General features: G+C 54.3%; 1 long non-coding RNA gene across 1 annotated transcript; it reads right to left on the minus strand.

Moving 5' to 3' along the window:
* Positions 1–4989: 4989 nt before the first annotated feature.
* On the minus strand, positions 4990–5882 carry LOC110309982. Its single transcript, XR_002379783.2, has 2 exons — positions 5560–5882; positions 4990–5061 (listed from the first exon to the last, which is right to left on the minus strand). It is a non-coding gene; the product is annotated as an uncharacterized LOC110309982 (long non-coding RNA).
* Between the last annotated feature and the right edge of the window lie 1362 nt (positions 5883–7244).

Raw genomic sequence — 7244 nt, forward strand, 5'->3', positions numbered from 1 at the left:
AGGTTGAAAATGAAGAGGCAGAAGGCAGGTCAGAGGGCAAGACTGGGACGAGAACCACGCCAAATGATACAGGTTAGGATTAGGGCCAGGCTTACTGTAAAACTGCCTCCAAGGGCAAGGAAGGAAAGAGGGGCACCCCGGAACAGAGCAGTTTTAGGGAGTTTTAGGGGTTGAAGAATCAGAGGGGATGCAAGAACATAAAAAGGGGAGGAGCTGCCATCAGTACCTGGGAGCCTTCCACACCAGCTAGAGGCTAGACATTCAGCAGGCCTGGGCAGAGGAAACCCTGAAAGCCCACATCCAGACCTGGACAGGAAGCAGGGCTGAGGACAGGGGTTGTTAAGAAAGCAGGTGTGGCCAGAAGGACTAGAAGCTGACAAATCAGATACCAGCCTGCTGTGCTTACTGGTCCTTTGACTATAGTGTGAGGGCAAACTCAAGAGTCCTGCTGGTCACCTTCCCTGCACCCCACCTGATCCCCTCCTCTCTTACCCGACCATATTCTCAGCCAAGTCACACTCTGATTCATCCATCACTCTATGGGTCTCCCTCAGAGACCCATGCTACTGCTCTTCTGTCCTGGTGGGACTAACTGTGCTACTCCCCAGAGTGTCACCGTGCTAGCCTCTGGGCCTAGTGGCTAAGCTCCCAGGCTTGGGATGTGGCTGGGCCAGGTTCAGTTCCAGGCCCTAGGACTCTAGCTGCACATAGTAGGTGCTTCACACACACTAGGGCCCTCCTCCTGTTACATCATCGCATTTGCATGTGCCAGGTGTCAGTTAATGGCTCTTGAGCTGAGCTGAGGTGACCCCGTTGAGGACGCATGGGTACCACTGCTGTGGTGGCCTCCCAGGCAGCCCAGCTTGGGAGAAAGCTCATTCTCCTTGAGTCTGCAGCTGGGGCAATCAATCGGTTGCCATGGAAACCAGCCACGAATCAGAGACGGGCACTTCTTGGCTAAGCCAGCGCCACCTACCCACCTACTCGGGCCTGGCTGTGAATGTCCCTCACTTAGAACTGTTGGGGAAGGCACAAGAAGGGAAGGATGGGGGCTCTTGATAGAATTTCGATCATCAGCCTGCATCCCCCAGTCTCTTGAGACACTCCCCCCCAAAGACTAGGTGTTATCTTGGGGGAACTGAGCCTCCCAAGTAGTCCCCTCTCATCAGATTTTACCAGGCTTACGCCTTACATTATAGCTGTGGTTCTCAACCAGTCGGAAGCAAGCCCTTTGGAGGCTGACCGATCCTTTCACGGGGTTGCCTGAGACCATCTGCATAGCAGATATTTGCATGACGATTCATAACAGCAGCAACACTGCAGTTACGAAGTAGTAACAAAAATAATTTTATGGTTGAGGGTCACCATAACATGAGGAACTGTATTAAGGATCATATCGTTAGGAAGGTTGAGATCTACATGGCGTGATAGCCTTACCCTTTGGTGCTTAGAACAGGGGCTGAAGGGAGGTGATCCTGAGCCCATTGGGCAGAAGAGAAAGCAGAGGCACAGCCCCAGAGTCTGTGACGATGTAGGTCTAAACCCTCTGAGCCTCATCTCTGAGTCTCTCTCTCTTCCACTGGATGAGAGATGCAGGCAGGGAAAGAGGAGAGACAGAGGAACTCTGCCTTCCCACCAGATCAGAACTTGAACCTAGCACTTCCTGTTCCCATTCATGACAGCCTTACCAAGGGCCATTAGCCAAGCCTGTGGGTCTGCTCCCTCCTGCCCACCCACGCAGCTGCAGCCTCTGGCTCCTGCAGTGCGGGCCGGCCAGAGCTGGACAGAGCCCTGGCTCCGTGTCAGCCCAGCCCAGCCCAGTCCGAGTTTCTCAGACTGTTAAATGGGGGTGATTGTGTCTGCCTCCCAGATGAGTAATGAGAAGCCAACCCAAGGGCAGGGAAAACTTAGAACAATATCTGGTATGGTATATTATACTCCGTGGACGTGAGGCCCTGACTCCCCGACTCAGAACCCAAAACTCTTCCTGGGAGCTGACCCTCCCCGCAAGGCGCCCAGCTTGCTGTTACTAGTATTTGCAACCAGACGGGAACATAGGGAGTGGCAGGTCTCATCTAGAGATTCCCCAGCAGGACTCCTAGACACAGCTAGCTAGGGGTCCGATGCCACCCTAAGTCTATGTGGTTGTTGCCAATGTACTGCAGCAACAGAGGTGACAGGAGGGACTTGAGTGGGTTCCAAGTGCTGAGGGAGGGAGGGAGGGAGGGAGGGAGGGAGGGAGGAAGGAAGGAAGGAAGGAAGGAAGGAAGGAAGGAAGGAAGGAAGGAAGGAAGAGGCTAGCCGGACTCACAGAGAACTGCAGAGATGTCTTGCCACCCATGGGTTAAGCTGTTGCCTCTGGCCTAGAAGTCCTGCTCCCAGACTCCAGCTTTTTCTGAAACATCCAGAATGTGTGGCCAGACAACCATCTGGCACAACAGCCCAAGCCCCGCTCAGCAGAGCTCATGGGCCCATCCCGCCTTCCTCTCTCCCTCAGTGTGGAGCTACTATGATCCAGGTACTGCCGGAGGTACATCTGCAGAGCGCAGTGCAGCCACCCCCTGGGTTCTCCTCCTCTTAGATGCGAAGCTGGCACAGAGACTTGTGGGTTTCCCATGGCCACATGGCCGGTAAGTAAGAGGCAGGGAAAGGGTTGGGACCCGGAGTGAGAGGCTTCAAAGCCAACCCCTAAGGGAGATGGTGGCCGTTTCTTCCTCACGGGCTCCCCCAGAACAAGATGGAGCAACAGGGCCCTGGCACCACCTTCCCACAAGCTGTTTCACTCCTTCAGAAAACAAACGGATGCCCCGAATATATTTTCGTCTTTGTGTGTGTGTGGGGGGGGGGGGGCTGGCAAGGTAACAGGAAGCCAGTCTGTAATCAGCCTGGGGCCAGGTGCCCTCCCCAGCCAGGGCACTTTTCCACATTCTAGAATCTCTCATGATTAAACACTAATTGCCGCCACACTCTCAAATTGGAGACTTTAATTTTTTCCCCCTCCCGAAATGAAAAGTATATTTCAATCAGTTCCTCTCCCAAACCCTTCCTCCTCGGGAGCCAGGGTGGAACACAAGCCCCTGGAGACTGAGGAGGAGGCAGCTCAGCCCGTGCACGCACAGACAGACAGACAGACACACACACACACACACACACACACACACACACACACACACACACACCCTTCCATCCCCTTCCCCCACGCCTCTACCACTCCCCTGCCTACAGCAGGATCCCCTGGCTCTTGGGAGTGTGGGAGAAACATTTGAAAGACCAGGGAAGCTGTTTGAGATTACCCTAGCATTCAGGACGATGATGATGATGATGATGATGCAGGAGGATTGCCTTGAGTTCCAGACCAGCCTAGGCTACATAGCCAGAATCATTTCAGCCTCCAAGAGTAAAGATGGCTAAGGGACCCAGCAGAATGGAGGCCTGGTCCCAGGCCCTGCCAGAGGCAGAAACCGAACCCTGAGGCAGTAGCCAGTTGTCCCTGGGTCCAGGCTTCTCAGGTACAGCTTCTGGATGCGGAGGGTCTCTGGGGTGGGGGTGGGGAGTGCTGACTCACACTGTGTGTGAGGAGGGGTCAGGAGTGGGCAGGACACTGATAAGCAGTTAGGTTGGCGCGAGTGAGTATGGACCCAGAGAGGGTGACCGTACATCCCAAGGTCACATAGCAAATCAGAGGATCGGATCAGATGGCGGCTAACCGTTACTCCCTTTCTAGACATTTTCAGAGAAGCTGGTGATCAGAGAGAACCATCAGCTGCAATGGCTTGCGCTCTAGTCCAGCTATTCCAGAGGACGAGGCAGGAGGATCCCTGGAGCCAGGCGTTCAGAAATCCTTCTCATTTTATATAGTGTGGGTACCAGGAAATGGAGAGGGAGCTGGCAATTCCTAGTGGTCTCTCCAAGGTTGCACACAGGCTCCAGAATCTCCAGCCAGGCCGGATGGCATGACGTGTAACCAGCATCAACCACAGCAGCTACTGATTGGGCCCCTGCTGAGGCCAGTGACCTGGGCTGGGTGACCATTGCCATCGGCAGAGATCAGTCCCTCGCAAACACTTCACCTCCAACCTAACCAGGCTCTCCTGCTCCTGCCCAACTCACAGAGGGGAGGGGGAGGCTGAGGGGGAGGAGGAGAGAGAGCCCTGCAGGGATCCAAATCTGCAGCGACTCTGCCAGACCATGCTCTAGGTAGTGAGTCCAGAGCCCAGCACTCAAAAGCTGCAGCCTCAAGCCGCAGTGAAGCAGGGTTAGGAGTCAACTCCCAGAACCCAGTGGAACACAGCAGACAGAATTTTCACAGTACGCGTGCGTGTGCATGCGTGCATGTATGCATGTGTGTGTTACACCACCTCTCCAGTTACATATCTTGATACTGCCTGCCCCACTATGCACCATTTTCCAGATGACCCCTGCCAGCTCCAATGGCCTGCAGCAGAACCTGATCAGGGACAGGGCAGGGCAGGTGTGTGCTCAGCCTGGTGCCCCACTCCCAAGCAGAGAGTAGATGAGAGCCTACCCGTCCTCTGTTGCCTTCCCACCCCGACCCCAACCCCAACCCCAGCCATCCCTTTTGTCTCTCCCTTGCCTCTTTCTGCTAGGCCATATCACAGGTGTTCTGTGATGGCTGGGCATCCTGCCACCAAGCTGTGTGACTCTAGACCAAGTGTTAACCTCTCTGGACTTTGATATTAACTAGATTCTGGTAGGAAACTGACATGGAGATCCCAATGATAGAAGGCCGCTGCTCTCTGCGTTAAAGGGAAGAGCGTAAGGTTCTGCTTGCTTTCCCATGCCTGTGTTTGTTCTTCTCCGCAGACACCTTGGAGGGGAAGTCGTTGGCAAAGCAGGCTGCCTCCAGGGAGGGAGTCTGGTCCCTGGGGGAGGGGACAGGAGCCTCCGTATGGCACGCGCTTACCTTTTAAATATTGAATGCATAAGTGCACCGGTAATTCCAGCGAATAAACAAATAAAGCACAAACGTTTACAATGTGAAACTTTAAAAATAACACCAGGAACAGGAGGCTAGGAATGAAGGAGCCAGGTAAAGGCGTCCTGCGAAAGAGACAGATACAGTGCATAAGCCCCTCACCACATTGCCTCCCATCCCCCCACCACACCTCCTCCTGCTTCCTGTATCCCACCCTGGGGTGCAGCATCTGCCACTTCCTTGAAGGGTGACAGGATCCATGACGGGGAGCAGAGTAGTACAGAGCCAGGGGCAGGGACACAGGCTGCGGGACTTGAAAGGGGATTCTCAGTCTACCTTCAGGGGTCTGCAGGGACAGTGCCCAGAGGACCTCAAACCCTGTCCATGATTCAGCAGGCTCCCTAGTATACACACAATCAGTCCCAACATCACAGGAATAATCAAGGGGCCCTCGGACAGTCATAGGCTTCTCCCTCTCTAATCTTAGTGGCCCCTCCCTCTGGATGTGGCCCCTCCCTCCTGCTCTCCCTTGCTGCTTTTGTCTGAAATATCATCAGTGCCCAGTGCCTGCCTGCCAGCAGCCTGAGGAGTGGCAGAACAGGGTAGGGCAGGCAAATCCCTACCTTAAGCATCTCAGCGATCTGGATAGGAAATTCCAAGGTAAGCATGGGGGCACTTCATGGACCCCGGAAAGCCTTCCCAAGAGGTGTGGCTGACTGCGACCGGAGAGCCTCCAGGCCACCTCGTCTCTGACAAAGATTGTGAGTGGCCTGTTGCAAGTTCTCCAGTGCTTATGGGTCTGGCCTCAATCTCAAAAAACAAACAAACAAAACAAAAACAAAAACAAACAAAAAACCATCCCTTGGAGGCTAGTGAGACAGCCACCAGTTAGGAATGAGTACTGCTCTCCCAGAGGACCTGAGTTCAATACCCAGCACCCAAGCCAGGAGGCTCACAACCATCTGTAACTTCAGCTTCAGGAGACAACACTTCTAACCTCTATAGACAGCCTATCTCTCTCTCTCTCTCTCTCTCTCTCTCTCTCTCTCTCTCTCTCTCTCTCTCTCACACACACACACACACACACACACACACTCACTCCACATTATTTCTTTTAATCTCTCAAAGCCTTAAGTTTCAAGTCACTGGCTTAGGTTGATACTCGGGCTAGTTACCCAGCCCTGGTGGACACATCCTCGTAGTATGCACAATTCCAGCTACAAGATTCTGTACCCACAACAGCTCTTGGAACCTGCCTGCTGCTTTCTCGGCTTCTGGGGCTTAGATGGTTCCTGAAGGTCCAGCCTCACCCATCCTTGCTCTCTTGTCCCAGCTGGAGCTGAGTGCCAAGCTCTGGAAGAGACTATGTAATCTGCAACCCCAGTTCAGCTCCCAGTTGGGACCTAGAGGCCAGAGAGACCCCTGGAGAGTAGGTGGTCAGACCTCAGGCTGCAGGGGCCATCCATGGAGTGGGTAGCACACAGCAGAGAACTGCTCTGGTGCTGTCCCGGCAGCTTGAGACTGGCAGGCCTGGTCTACCCAGCAGCCGAGGATGTCTGGCCCCAGGAAGCACAGTTTCTTCAGGCTCCATGTTGACCGGTTTTCTGTGGGGTTGGTGGGATAGACAAGCAGGAGGCCCTGGAACAGGCTCTTGAGGGAAGCTGGGACTCTTCCATGTGTTTGCCCCAGATGAGGCTCTGACCGAGTCTACGGCAGCTCCCACCAACTGTTCCCTAAGGTCCCATGGCCTTAGACTGCAGAAAGGGTGCTGTTCTCTCCCAGGGTCTCAGCCAGTCCCTGGCTTGTCTCTTAACTCTCCCGAGCCTGTGTATTTAGGTCCCTCAGCCTCATCCAGTAGCTTCTGATTCCTGGTACGATGCCGTCCGTCCATATGCTGCTCCTTTTGTGGGGAAGGGACTTCCAGCAGCACAATGTCATCATGGCCCCGTCATTATCCCAAAGCATGGCATGGTGGCTCTGCCCATGTCCCAAAGCGCAGTGTGGTGGCTCTGTTCAAATCCCAAAGCACAGCATGTGGCTCTGACCACATCCCTCATCTGCAGCTTCCTAAGGCAGCCACCTTGATGGCTGTCTCCAAGAGGGTACCTGCTCTTCAGAGATCCCTGGGTATTACTAGCGACTGGGTATTACTGGGTATCACTCAGCCTGTCACTCAGCACCCTGGGCTGTGTGTGGACTCCCAAAAGGACAGCTAGGCAAACTGATCTCCCTTGCAGCTTGGCATCCCTGTCTGGTGCTGTTCCTGGTCTTCAGTCTGTTCCCACTGAAGGAACGGATCTGCAGAGGT

The sequence above is a fragment of the Mus caroli genome, chromosome 15 (genome assembly GCF_900094665.2).
Source record: "Mus caroli chromosome 15, CAROLI_EIJ_v1.1, whole genome shotgun sequence".
NCBI classification, from domain to species: Eukaryota; Metazoa; Chordata; class Mammalia; order Rodentia; family Muridae; genus Mus; species Mus caroli.